This window comes from Anolis carolinensis, chromosome 2 (genome assembly GCF_035594765.1).
Source record: "Anolis carolinensis isolate JA03-04 chromosome 2, rAnoCar3.1.pri, whole genome shotgun sequence".
Taxonomy (NCBI): domain Eukaryota; kingdom Metazoa; phylum Chordata; class Lepidosauria; order Squamata; family Dactyloidae; genus Anolis; species Anolis carolinensis.
This window is the reverse complement of record NC_085842.1, coordinates 26,207,500-26,222,994: the sequence shown is the minus strand read 5'-3', so window position 1 is coordinate 26,222,994 and position 15,495 is coordinate 26,207,500.

The window sequence follows — 15,495 nt, the reverse complement described above, 5'->3', positions numbered from 1 at the left end:
GGATTTTATTATACACAGAATTGATTAATATGGTCTCCCTATGAATCTCTTGGTTCTCCAGTGCAGAGCTTTGGCCCAAATATAACTGAGCCTGGGCAAGGGACCCAAATTACCGAATTTTTTCAGTGGCATTTTGGGTGGATTTGGGTGGAAAACTACCAGGGCCGGCCCCACTATAGAGGCACCTGACGCTGCCGCCTCGGGCGCAGGCCCGGGGGGGGCGCCGTCAGGCTGGGCGGGAGGCGGGGCACCGCCCTGACGGTGCCCCGCCTCCCGCCCAGTGCGCCCTGGCCCGTCTGGCCTTTTCTAGCTGGCCAGACTGCAGCGGAGGTCCCTCCAGGCCGCAATCGCGGCCTGCAGGGACCTCCGCTGCAGTCTGTCCAGCTAGAAAAGGCCAGACGGGCGAGCGGGAGTAGCGTGGGAGGCGGGGCCAACTCTGGCGCCGCCCCCCCCGCCCAGCGTGCCCTGGCCCCGCCTCCCATGCTGCGTGGGAGGCGGGGCCAGGGCACGCTGGGCGGGGGCGGGGCCAACTCTGGCCCCGCCCCCTCACTATTCGCCCTGGCCCCCGCCTCCCACGCAGCGTGGGAGGCGGGGCCAGGGCACGCTGGGCGGGGCCAGGGCGCGGGAGGCGGGGCCGGTGGCGGGGGCGCTTTTCAGCACCCCCGCTTCACATTAAAAAATATCTCCGGCCGGCCCTGAAAACTACTCAAAACCAGGCCCGTAGCCTTTCTCTCTCTCTCTCTCTCTCTCTCTCTCTCTCTCCCCCCCCCCCCCCCCAAGATGACTTTTCAGGTCAGTGTCTCCTGATCTGGCATGAGATCTCAACAAGGTCCTGAAATCAGTATCATTGTGCAAAGGTTTTTCACAGGAAATAGGTCCTGAATCATTGCTCTCTCTTAAAGCCAGTTCTTGTAACCCACAAAGTAACATAGTTTCCACAATTAGCAGAAGTTTTTTTCTGTTTTCTTCTGCTTTCTTCTGATTTCTCTTATCATGACACTCGGTTACATCAAGACATCTTCCACTGTGAATTAGCAAGAAGTTTTCAGCCAAGCACAAGTTGTCCTGATGGGACTCTGTTTTTTGGTGTCTATTGAAGAATTCTATTGCATCTTTCCATCACACAAATGGTTTAGCAACCCATGATCCAAGCTTTTGATGACCAGCTTTGCCCCCAACTTCTCCTCCAAACACCACACCATAGTTAAAGAGAGCACCTTGTACATGAAATGAGTAGGCTAGCCAGGAAAACCTGTTGAGCCATTTGAGTTGAAATCTTAGATGCTTCTTCTTATCAACAGGAAATATCCTGGCAATGGAGTCTGTGGATTTGGCACTAATGAGTCATCATAAACAGTCTTGTTCATATAATGTCCAAGGTCTAACAATGACAGCTTCTTCTCTTTGCTTCTGTTCCATGGTTTCTTTGGCAGGGCTTGGATTAGATGAACCAGTGGTACACACCACAGTTTCTACAGTTTCCTCAGTTTTCAGCTGCAATCCAGGTCAAATCCTCTTTGCCAGCTGCGGGTAGACCAACTATTGCAATGTAAATTAGTAGAAAGGTAGGTAATTATACTGTGAATAATCAAAATTCGGATGAGATCGTGCTTGTGGTTCTGGAGGGATTCTAATGTTTTGCTTCTCATAGACCTGGCATTGGGGATTTGGTTAAAATTTATGAGTAAACCAATTTTTTACCTGTAATTTTTTGGAGGTGGTTTGAACTACTCAACTGCCTTGGCTACAGGATTACTCAAAACGTTTGCAAAATTGTGGTGTTGAAGTCATGGAATGGGGCTTCAAAGAGTGCGCTCTCCCAGCCTTTAGTCTAACTTCATGTAGGGTTAGATCCCTATGTTCCTTTTCTGTACATAAAAACCACATGAGATGTCCTGTCACCACATTTCAGTGTCTAGCAATGCAGTAAACACCAGCACATGGTAATGTTTTGTAACTCAACCTGCTTTGTCATCCCTCTGCAGATCAGTTAAGAGGACAGTGGTGAAAATGTTCAAGTACTACAAAGAGAAACAACTGGGACTCCCAACTCTATCCTAGGAAGCCATGCCAGAAGCCCTGGTCCTTTATCATACTCAAATAGGTGGCATCTAGTTGATTTTGTTCGGTAGTAAAGGTCAGACTCTAGTCTGCTTACTTGTCATGATCCAACATGATCCCTGGCATTACAGAAAAGGCAAGATGGGACTAGCCATGTGAGAGCTAGGGGATTCCTGAGAGTCATAGGATAAGTCATTTGCTCAGTCCAGCTGCTGACCTGAGGGAGAATACAAAAATAATTTCAACAGAAAAAAAAATCACAGGTGGCTATTGCTCATCTTTAAAACATTGTTTTTAAACATCATGTGTATGTTATACTGCATTTGCGTTTTTAAAAGGATGTTAAGATGTGTTAGCAAAGCAGCTCAAGCCGTGATGTAGACATCACAGACTAGCCAAGTGGGGTTGGAAACAGGTCGCCTGGACTGCAATCCTGTAGAGCTATTGTAATTCTTCAAGCACTCAAAATGTATGTTTTGAGAACAAATTTCAGAAATTTTATTTATTTATCTATTTATTTATTTACAGTATTTATATTCCACCCTTCTCACCCTGAAGAGGACTCAGAGCGGATCACAATGTACATATACATGGCAAACATTCAATGCCGTTAGACATACAGACACAGACAAAGACAGAGGCAAAGACACAGAGGCAATTTAACATTTCTAGCTTCTAGCTTCATGAGGGCATGCTCGATTCTGGCCACGGGGGGGGGGGGGGCTGCTGCTTCATCATCCACTGTGACATCGAGTCCTTGATGGAGTATTTCCTCATTCTTCTGCATGCTGCTGCACAATTTTATGGTGTCGTAAATTAGCTAAATTAGCCTCCCCGCATAAAGCGATACCTAAATTTCCTACTTGATAGATGCAAACATCAATGGCCATTCTGGTCAGTTTCAGAATGGGAAAGTGAGTATTACAATTCCTTCAACTGAAGCAGCAACGTTTCTAAGGCCAGCTCAGGAAATGAAGAAATGTGTGGTAAAATGGACCGTGCTGAGGTGCTCTTTTCTACAGATCGAAAGCTACAGTCTCAAACCCTTTGGAAAAGGGAAGGCCTCATTTGGAAAGCACAAAGATGAAATAGAAACTGAACCCAGCTTATTTTCCAAGTGGTACAAAAACAGGAACCGCAAAAGGAGAGAAACCCTCAATTTAAGTAACTGCAATTGAGAGTATCAGGGATTTCCCAGACTGGTAAACCCAAACTGAGCAAAACCCCTCATTTCTAAGTAACAGCCTTCACCATTCCCATGACCTTTTACAGCATAGTTAATTTTATTTATTAGATGTTTGAATTTATACCTGTCTACCCTTTCCTTAAAAAATTCCCCATAAGTGATATATATATATATATATATATATATATATATATATATATATGTAAATGTTTCCCCTGACGTTAAGTCCGATCATGTCTGACTCTGGGGGTTGGTGCTCATCTCCATTTCTAAGCCAAAGAGCCGGTGTTGTCCATAGACACCTCCAAGGTCATATATATACACACACATATACACACACAGACACACACACACACACACACACACACACACACACACATGTGCGCGCACATATATTTACACACATACACACTTAACGGCGCTCCATGCAGTCATGCCGGCCACATGACCTTGGAGGTGTCTACCGACAAAGCCAGCTCTTCAGCTAGGAAATGGAGATGAGCACCAACCCCCAGAGTCGGACACAACTGGACTTAACGTCAGGGGAAACCTTTACCTTTACCTACAGTTATGTCTAAACATATCACCATTATCATCATCATCGCCCTACTTTTTTTACAAGATGGCATTAAAACACACACAAAAAACTACAATTAAAACATACAGGAAGTGAAAGGAAACCTACTCCTAGGAAAGGAAAGAGTCATCATGGAGAAAAAGGTGTCTCCACTGAAGCTTTATCACCAATCCTTGTTTCCACAGCAAGCCCAATTTTTCAAAATTCAATTCTCACAGTGACACAAAGTGAGGTGAAAACTTCTGAACACAGAAGATAGCAGATAGGGACACAGATAGCAAAACAATATGGTATGGCTGGAGTTTCACTTTAAAATGTACCTGTTCCAACTTACCGGTATATACAAATTCAAGTTAAGACCAAAACTACAGACCTAACTAGCCTGTAGCTAGATATAACCACAAGACCTTTTTTCATAAGCTCACCTTACACGTATTATATCAATATTCCTACAAGATTAAACTTCCATGCTGGTTTGTTTTTCAACCCTAAAACACACCACAAATTATTGCACTGAACAGCACCAACCTTAGTGACACCACTGTGACATCCCAATGGATGCCTGAAACTTTTGGGACAATGTGTATATGTCCAATTTAATATATGGTTTGTTGTGTGGTTGTTACTAACAGAGAAAGAGAAAAACTGTGATAGTGTGTGCAATATTTAATTATAGTCGACAGCATAGAACCCAGAAAGAGCTATATGTCCATATGCAGCTTTTATGAGTAACCACATTGCCTGTAATAATATATCACTTTGTTTAGGAGTAAGGAGTGTATGACAACATTCTGAAGAACTAATTTGTTGTTATGAGAGATTTTATTTTCTTAGCACTGCATGACAGAGCATTTTATCATGAAAGCCTACTCTAGCATTCACAATTTCCACATCTCAAATAAATTAAAACTAGACTTGTAAACAGTCACTCATTTAAACTACTGGTGAATTACCTGGAGCATCAAAGAAATATGTTCCATGAATTTAATTCAGCTTGGCTTCGATGGCTCCGAGTCCCTCCCAATGGCTACTATACCCTCATTTATTTTTCCACCATTAGGGTTTTCATCAGATCAACCAACTTTGGTTGCCAAGGGTGCTTCCACACTACAAAAGTATAGGGCTTCAGTCCTACTTTAACTGTTATGGTTCTATGCTATTGAATCTTGGGATTTGAAGTTTCACAGGTATTGGGAGTTTTCTGCCAGAAAACAGTGAGTACCTGTCCAAAATCCCAATCCCAGAAACCCATAGGATGCAGCCATGGAAGTTAGAGCACACCACGATTATTTTGAGAAACCCTTCTCTCTCACCACTCTCAATCTTGGCTGATGGGAACAAGAGAGACAGGACCTTTTTGGTGGTTGCTCCCAAACTTTGGAATTCCTTTCTGAGAGAAACTAGAATAGTCCTGTCCTGCTCACCTTTCACTGGCAGGTTAAAAATATTTCTCTGCTATCAGGCATTGATTAACGGCTGTGTGGTTTGGAGTTTACAATTTAAAAAAGTATTCATTTACATTTGTAATGTTTGCTTAATCATATAAATATAGATATAGATACAGATACAAATACAGATGAGCCTCCAATGGTGCAGCGGGTTAAACTGACGAGCTGTTGAACTTGCTGACTGAAAGGTTGTCGGTTCGAACCTGGGGAGTGGGGTAAGCACCCGCTGTTAGGCCCAGTTTTTGCCAACCTAGCGGTTCGAAAGCATGCAAATGTGAGTAGATCAATAGGTAACGCTCCAGCAGAAAGGTAACAGCACTTCATACAGTCATGCCAGCCACATGACCTTAGAGGTTACTATGAACAATGCTGGCTCTTTGGCTTAGAAATGGAGATGAGCACCAACCCTCAGAGTTGGACATGACTAGACTTAACGTCGGGGGAAACCTTTATCTTTACAGATACATATAGTATTTCTATTGCTGTTGATTAGCATAGTTTTATATTCATTGTTAGCTGCTTAGAGCAGGAACTCAAGACAGCTAACAATGAATGAATGAATGAATAACTTTATTTTCTTTGTGCTATTGAATGAAAAAACTAAATGCTTTCCCCAACCCACACTACAAAACAACACACCCATCCCTCCACACCTCAACCACCACCTCACAGCCTCCAGTGACACATCAATGTGAAACCATGGAGTTCAATATAGTTAGTTACAGCTCTAAGATGAACGCTAACACTCAGTTTATTGGTCCTTGTCTTTGTCACCCTGTATCATCTGCCAGGTGGCAATAATTCAAAAAAAGAATATGCTGGGTGAGATGGATCCCCAAGAATGCTCTGAGCTTTCTTAAGGCTGCGGGACATATAAGGTTCTTCCAAAGAGGGGAGATGGAAACCAATTATTCTCTGTGCAGAAGTCTTAAAACTTTGGTTTGCCTTCTTATCTCCCACTGTCCAGCTACCAAGCCATGTGTAGATTAGGACACACTCTATATAATAGAGTCACCAGCAGATTTTCATTCAGTTGTTGGTTCCTTGGAAGTCTCATAACATAAAGGTGGGAGAAAATTAAGTAAGCCCTTAATTGTCTTGATTGAAGGACTCCCATTCTGGAAATAAATGATGGATAAGAAGGCAAAGAAGATGCCATAATAAAGGATAGCATGTACGATACAACTGTCATATCTACAGGGGATATGTTCTGCACATGAATACCCATAATTGTGGCCTCTATTGAAATGTATGCCCTTTGCCCAAGCATACCATAAAGTGGTGCTGGAGGACCTGGAAAAGACATGTTTTGTCAAGTGTGGATAAGTGAAATCATGACTACTGGTCCTGCAGATACAGAGATCATAGTGTATATGCAATTCCTTTGAAGACCCGGGAGTTTGCTTCAACCTTCAGTGCCTGAAAGAACATTTGTAAGAGCATTGTAATTGAGACTGAAGGCCTACCTTTCTCTTTTCCTCTTCTTCAAACCAGTTTTCCTTTTATGTCATGTCTCTTATATTATAAACCTATGAGCAGGTACTGAATCATTGTTAGTCATTGTGTTTTTGAAGGCTTTCATGGCTGGAATCACTGGGTTGCTGTGAGTTTTCATCAGGTTCGTGTTTGGGCAATGCTGTGTTTGGAGGTCTTTCTGTAGACTTGTCCACAGCTGCATGGTATACGGTAGACTTCTGCAGAGGCGAGAGGATCTCTCTTGTCCTTTGCTGAACATAGCATTTGTTGGATTTTCTTAATGGGTCTGTAGTTAGTTTGTAGATTGAGTTTCTTCATCAGCTTCCCTGTGCTGCTGGAGTCTACCGTATACCATGCAGCTATGCACAAGTCTACATAGAGAACACAAAACACAAATCAAGGAACATGAAAGGCACTGCAAACTAACTCAACCAGAGAAGTCAGCCATCACAGAGTACTTGATGAACCAAGCTGGACACAGCATATTATTTGAGAATACAGAAATGCTGGACCACTCTAACAACCACCATGTCAGACTACACAGAGAAGCCATTGACATCCACAAGGATGTGGACAATTTCAACAGAAAGGAGGAAACTATGAAAATGAACAAAATCTGGCTACCGGTATTTGAAAACTCTACAATCAGGACAATAAATAAGAACAACACTCTGAAAACAGGGGAATTGAAGACAAGAAACAATCAGGGCCAGCTAACACCTCCCAACAAAGGATTTTCCCAGACAGGAAGCAGCCAGGATTTGAAGCTTTCAGGCCATTAAATGCTAATCAAATTTACATAAAGTGTAAATTTGCAACATTTACACTTTCCTCAAACTGAACCTTCCATAGATATATAACCCCCACTTGCCTAGTTTCTAACAGACCTCACAATGTCTGCCATAGATGTGGGTGAAACGTCAGGAGAGAATGCTTCTGGAACATGGCCATATAGCCCAGAAAACTCACAGCAACCCATTGTTAGTCATTGTAGGTGTTTGACTAATTTTCAGTTTGAGCATCAAAATAAATGGATTGACTTAGGGTGCGATGCTGTATCTTTCAACATTTCACAAATGTAAACTGGGGCAAATGTGGCCAAGCAGCACCAGACTGTGGTCAAGACTGAGTTTAATTAACTTCTATCTTACCTCCACTGTGTTTTTTATCAGTTTTATCTTTATTTCAGTCTAGCATATTCCTTATTTCCTTAATTTGACGAGGAAGGCAGAAAGAATGTGGTTTTTCCAGAATGTAGGCATTTTAGTTTTGCTAGAGTCCATTTGGCTGAGAGAGTGGCACAATCAGTATTGCATTGCATTCGCTGGCATTTTTTGGCACAAATGGCAGAAAGAAAGGTGACCACAACCTGAACGCTTTCTCTTGTGCGGATAAACAAGAAAGTGTGATGTTAATTTTAATTCACGTCCGACTGGCTGCCTCTCCCAGTTTCCAGTTCTCTTGGTTTCACCGACTGAGTTGCCACAGGAAATTCATGCATACAATGAGATTCTGCTATTACTCCTGCGTCAGTCTTGTTGGCAGGCCATAATTAATTCACTCTCAGAACAAACAAAATAAGTTTCCCAGTCAAAACTACTAGATCAGAGTTGTCTTTAGTAGGGTGGGCAGAGATGAAATATCTGGGTTTTTGTTTTTGTTTTTTTTGCAAGATATCAGAGCGTTGGAAGAGATCCCAATCTCATTTTGTGATGACAGAAAACACAATCCAAGCACTCCCAACAGAAAGCCACCTATCCTCCAGATAAATTGTTGTTGTTGTTGTTGTTGTTTGTACAACACACTTTTCTCTTAATTGAGTTCTGTCAGGACCCAGGCTGCAGAGCACCAATATCCATGCGCAGAGGCCAGAATCTATCTAATATCTTTATTAAAGGAATATATAAAGTCAATAAAAACAAATGTAGAATATAGTTCAGAAGTAGACCTTCCAGGAAAGGTCAAATATAGTCCAGGAAAACAGTGTCCAATATATGATATTAAAGACCAAAGTTATAATCCATTTCACCGAAACACAGACTATTTGGCAAGCAATAGTGTAGGGAACTGTCCATAGTCTTTGAGGCTTAAGGTAAATCCGAAGGAAACTGGAAACAAGGCTTGAATCCGAGAAGCAAGGTCCGTGGTTTAAAACGCAAAGCAAGGCAAGACTTGAAACTTGGCAAGATCAAAGTTAAAACAAGGTAAACATGAATCAAGAACTGAGTCCATAGAAGTCCATGGTACAAGGCTGGGCTGGAAACTTGGTCCGGGGATCCAGGAACTGTAGTATGAAGTCTACACACGATCTCACTCCTCAAGTCGACGAATTGACTCCGCAAGGATTCCTGTGCGGGCAAACACCTATATAGGATCTTGTTTTCCCGCCAAGGAACACTTTCTCTGGGGAACAAGAACCGAAACCTATACTGTGTCCAGATGCATGACTCCTTAAAGTTTCCCAAGGGAAACAGACTTAATCAGCTAATTGTCTGGCTGCTATCCTGGCGCTCCTGCGAGTCGCCTCGCGAGCGCCTCTTTGTTGATTATAATAATCCCGGCGAGAAAATGGGGGAGATTTCTGCTCAAGGCTTGTTTGGCTGACTTCTTGTGGGCAAACATCTTGCAGGTGCAAGGGCTCCAATTCTGGCTGAAACGGTGGGAAACCCAAGTTTTCCTCTTCATCTGCCACAATAGTACTAGGAACGGGACTACATGGCCCACGAGTCATCACAAGTTCCAAAGCACTCTACCGCCCTCCTTGGTAGTGTATTCCACTGTTGCATAGCTCTTAATATCAGGAAGTTCTTCCTAATATTTAGGTCAGTGATTCCCAACCTGTGGTTCGTGGTCTGCAAAAAAAAAAAAAAAAAAAGTAAAATATTGTCCGCAGCCACACCGTTACTACACCATTGCAATGACTCTCTTATAGTGCTGAGGCTTATTTAATATGGTTTTCTGTAGGTGAGCAGATGGCGACTACTGAATTGCATATGTTCTGTATCAGAAACTAGAGCTGATGTGGTCTATCCAATGCGATTTTCTGAATCAGCAACCCCAAATAACCAAACCAAATCTAAAGTTGACTGAAAACTGATTCATAACTCTTTTGGAACTAATGTTGGAGAGTGGTCTCTGGTCAAAGAGGTCCCTGGTCAAGTGATCCTGGTCAAAAAAAGGTTGGGAACCACTGATTTAGGTGAAATCACTTTTCCTGCCATTTGAATCCATTGCTCCATGTCATAGTCTCCGGAGCAGCAGAAAACAAACTGACTCCCTTCTTAGTATGACATCCTTTCGAATAATGAAACATGGCCCTTATGTCCCTTCTTGGTCTTCTTTTCTCCAAGCTCTCTCTGCCACTCCTCGTAGAGCTTGGTTTCCAGATTTAACCCTATTTTGGCCACTCTCCTCTGTACATGTTCCTTCAAACCTCCTTTCTTCAGAGAGGGCTTGCCTTTCCACTCCTCTAAAGGTGAGAGGGAATGACTTGTCCAATTTCTATGGCTGAGCAGGAATTCTTCACTTTCACCCATCTCATTGAATCACTTGAGTCCGCCTATGGGTGACTCACCATTCAACAATGAACTGAATGAGTTGACACTTATTGGGACAAAGCAAAGGCATCCTTGCCATAAAATGCACTTCTGTGTACACATTGTATATGTAAGAATCTTCTTTTTTAAGGATGGAAAAAGTTATTCCTATGTTACCTACGAGACACCTGGAAGCAAGCAAAACTATAACAATTGATCTATTTATGTTTGACTTTTAAACAGTACTGGGAAGGGATAAATAACTCAATGATCAGGGCATCAAGGGAAAGGGAGCTTCCCAGAAATTCTCAATTGCTGGTTTACAATATGGTACAAACCGCAAATGGTGCCACGGAAACATGTTCCACATAAAGGGGCTCCCATAGTAAAAACTCTTCAATTGGAAAAAATTGAATAAAACTTTTAAAATATAAATGAGCTGGAACTTCCAGCTTGGAAGTATGCAAGAATAAATATTTTTCCATCTTATTATTTTGAAAAACATTTTTATGGTTTATTATTGCTTATACAGTATTTTGAATAGATATATTTGGAAATACCCAAATCTTTTCGGTGCTTAGGGCTTTTAAAGGAACTAATTTCATCCTTCTGGCTATTTGGTTTTAAAAAGCAAGCTAATTTATTTGATTCCTAGCTAATTCTTCTTTTCAAACATGGTCTTGAGGAAGCTCACAATAAGATGAATTAACAGATGCTTCTGGTGCATGTGCCCTCCATACCAGACTTGGGAAACTAAGCAACACTTGATATAAACTAAATCATATCCAGCCATGTGTGTACCTTGGACTGAAAGCAATGCTGGGTCTGATAGTTTCTTCAGCCAAGGTAATTGTTTGCTGTTTGCTTGTTTCCTGCTCAGTTTCAGAGCCTATCCTAGCTTCATCTCCCACCATGAGAGTATAGTACAGGCAGCAGTGCATTTGATCATATAAGCCTGCTCCAGCATTCACAATTTCCACATCCCCAATAAATTAGACCTAGATTTGGAAACAGTCACTCATTTAAACTACTGATGAGTTACCTGGAGCATCAAAGAAACATGATCCATAAATTTAATTCAGCTTGGCTTCAGTGGCCCTGAATGACTACTATATCCTTGTTTATTTTTCCAAAATTGGGGCTTTCATCAGATCAACCAACTCAGTCCTACTTTAACTGTCATGGTTCCATGCTATGGAATCTTGTGATTTGAAGTTTCATAAGGTATTGGGAGTTTTCTGCCGGAAAGCAGTGTGTACCTGTCCAAAATCCCAATCCCAGAAACCTATAGCATGCAGCCATGGAAGTTAGAGCACACCATAATTCTTTTGAAATACCCTTTTCTCTATCATACTACACTCTCAATCTTGACTGGTGGGAACAAGAGAGCCAGGATCTTTTCGGTGGCTGTTCCAAATCTTTGGAACACTCATGAGAGTATAGTACAGGCATGGGAAAACTTCATCCTCCAAGTGTTTTGGACTTCAACTCCCACAATTCTTAACAGCTGGTAGGTATATATGTCTGGTAGGCTTGATCGATCCACGAAAAATTTGATTCTAAACTCGTTTCAAAACTAGAGGGGGGCAGCTTTTCGTTTCTGATGGTATTTCTGAATTTGGCCCCCCAAAAAATTCGAAATTAACGAAAATTCGTTATTTTCTAAATTAATTCGTTAATGGCGGACGCGCATGCGCAATTCCCAAAAACAGCACAGAGGGAGAGGACTTTACAGGACTCTCCCACCCTCATTTTTTGAGTGATCTTCTTCCAACTTGGTACAGTGGTAGAACACATTTAACACTGATAGCTCACCAAAATTTGGAACGTTTCCCTTATCCTCTGATTTTTGGCGAATTTTCATAGCTTTTATAATAAACCATTTTTTAATAATTGCAGAAATCTGTTCCTGGTTTGAAAGTCTTATTTCCTGTTAAATTGGGTTGTCTTTATTGTGAAAGTCATTGTTCTACTTCAGAAACTTTGTTTTTGTGGCTGAAACTTTGTTAAATTGGTGTGTGTGTGATATATACTGTGTATATAGTCCCTGCATAATGTGTGTGTGTGTGTGTGTGTGTGTGTGTGTGTGTGTGTGTGTATAGGTAAAGGTAAAGGTATCCCTTGACGTTAAGTTCAGTCATGTCTGACTCTGGGGGTTGGTGCTCATCTCCATTTCTAAGCCCAAGAGCCAGTGTTGTCCATAGACACCTCCAAGGTCATGTGGCCGGCATGACTACATGGAGTGCCATTACCTTCCCGCCAGAGCGGTACCTATTGATCTACTCACATTGGCATGTTTTCAAGCTGCTAGGTTGGCAGAAGCTGGAGCTAACAGTGGGCACTCACTCTGCTCCCGGGATTTGAACCTGGGACCTTTCGGTCTGCAAGTTCAGCAGCTCAGTGCTTTAACACACTTCGCCATCGGGGCTCATGTATATATAATATACATACACATACACACAATGTGGAAAATATGTGGAAAGGGATAGATAGATAAGTTGGGAGCCACAGCGAAGGCACCTTCCTGGGAGCAAGGTCTAATAATAATAATAATAATAATAATAATAATAATAATAATAATAATAATAATAATAAATCCCTTACAATATCCAAGATGGCTCACTGCTACAGAATCTTGGGAGGTTTAGTTTGATATGGTACCATTATTGGCAGAGAAAGCTAAGCTGTAGGAGTTGAAATCCAATCATTTATCCTCCCTATAGAATCAATTTTATATGCATTTTTAGCTACAGAAAAGCTAAAATCAGGACAGTAAAAGAACAACACCCAGAAAATGGGAATTCCAGACAGGAAACAATCAGGGCCAGCTAATACCTCCCAACAAAGGATTCCCCCAGGTAGGAAGCAGCCAGGCTTTGAAGCTGCAAGGCTATTCAATGCTAATCAAGGTGACCAATTGCAACATTCACACTTGCCTCCCACAGACAAGAGTTCTTTCTCCCACCCTGGACCTTCCACAGATATATAAACCCCACTTGCCTAGCTTCGCACAGACGTCAAAACCTCACCGCCGGGCCCCTCTCTGTCTCTCTCGGTCTCTCCATTCCCGGCTCCATCCGCCGCCTTCCCGCCTCACAGAGAGACACCAGGCCTGAGCTGAGGCGAGGCGGCGGCGGCGGCGGCCATTTCCCCCCTCCGTCTTCCTCCTCCTCCTCGGCCTCCTTCCCCCTCGCCCCCTCCCATTGGCTGAGCCCGTGACGCCCCTTTTGCTGAGGGGCAAAAGGAAAGGGCCTGAATGGTGGGAGTTTGGGTGATTTGCAAAAGCTTTTTTTTCCTAACGAAAAAAACGACGACATAACGAAAAACGGCCTCTCGCGATTCGAAACCGCGATATCCAGACGTGTGGACAACCAATGCTTCAAAATTGCTTCAAAACAAACGAAAATAACGAATTAATAACGGTTAACGGGGAAAACGAATTATTTGAGCAAGCCTAATGTCTGGTATATCCAACCAATATCCCCTATCATAAGCAGTTTTTAGATGCAGTATATGGGATAGCTTAAAAACCCATCCTGCATCTGGGAACAGCTCCATGTGCCATAAATCTATATTAATATCCATATCCATATCCATATCTTCATTATCAAATCATCAAATCACTATAATCAAATCACAGAGTTGTAAGGGACCCAAAAGTTCATCTAGTCCAATTCCCTCTCTCTTGATGTTTTGCCCATATCTATGGTAGGGGTTGAGGGGTCTGTTGGAAACCAAGTAAGTGAGGTTTATATATCTGTGGAAAGTCCAAGGTGGGGGAAAGAACTCTTGTCTGCTTGAAGTATGTATGAATGGTGTAATTTGCCACCTTGATTAACATTTTAATGGCCTGCAGATTCAATGCCTGGCTGTTAGCTGCCTGGGGGGGGGATCTTTTTTTGGGTGGTGTTAGCTGGCCAACTTGTCTGGAATTCCCCTGCTTTTTGAGTCTTGTTCTGTATTTACTGTTCTGATTTTAGAGTTTTTTAAAATACTGGTGGCCAGATTTTGTTCATTTTCATGGTTTCCTCCTTTTTGTTGAGCTTTTTGGGGATTTATTTATTTTATTACAATATTTATATCCCACCCTTCTCACCCAATAGGGGACTCAGGGCAGCTTACATTAAAACACATACATAAAATTGTACAATACATTGTGAATCAATTAAAAAGTTATTAAATGATTATTTAATTATTATTTAATTATTATTATTATTATTTAATTATTTAAACAGCTGCCCGGTGAAGTTTAGAGAACTTTTTCGGGATCCCCACCTTTAGGGATGGGGACCCCATTTGCGGTGAGGACCCACAACTTAAGAAGCAGTAGCCTAGTCCTTTGAGCATCAGATGTGGGTTTGGATCCAGCATACACTCCCATCCTCAGAGGAAAGCAAAGACAAACCTTTTCTGAAGAAAGGTAGATTAGAAGAAGGTGTCTAGAGGCCCTGCTCGTGATCCCGCCTGCGTCGCAAGCGCGGTTGGTGGGGACATGAGACAGGGCCTTCTCCGTGGTGGCCCCCCAACTCTGGAACACCCTCCCCAAGGATCTCAGACAGGCCCCTACATTGGCAGTCTTCAGAAAGAACTTGAAGACCTGGCTGTTCCAATGTGCCTTCCCAGATTAATAGGAAATCTCCAACACCAAGTCCCATAAGCACTTTATTGGAATTAAGATCGCCTATCGCACTCTGCACTTGCCCTATAAGCCTTATATATCACCTGTCACATCAGCACTTTTAATCTTGTACCCATTACTCTGGCCCGGCCCAGTTCTATTGTGTTTTAGCGTATTGTTATTGCTTGTTGTTTATACTGTTTTAATTGTTTTTAATTTGCTTTTTGTTTTGTATTGTTATATTGTGTGTTGAGGCCTTGGCCTTTGTAAGCCGCATCGAGTCCTTCGGGAGATGCTAGCGGGGTACAAATAAGGTTTAATAATAATAATAATAATAATAATAATAATAATAATAATAATAGAGGAGAGCGACCAAAATGGGGGCCTTTAGTCTTGCTTTCTGGGTTGGAAAGAACTGAAAGCACAGGATAGTATCACCAAAAACCCTCCTCTCATTATTAATTTTGTATTCAAAGAAACAAACATACCATCATAACAAAAAAAAGAAAGACACAGGCAAAGAAACAAATTACATCAAACACTGAAGGCCTCCTTTTGGAAAAGAAAGAACTGGATGCCAGGTTTGCAGGTAG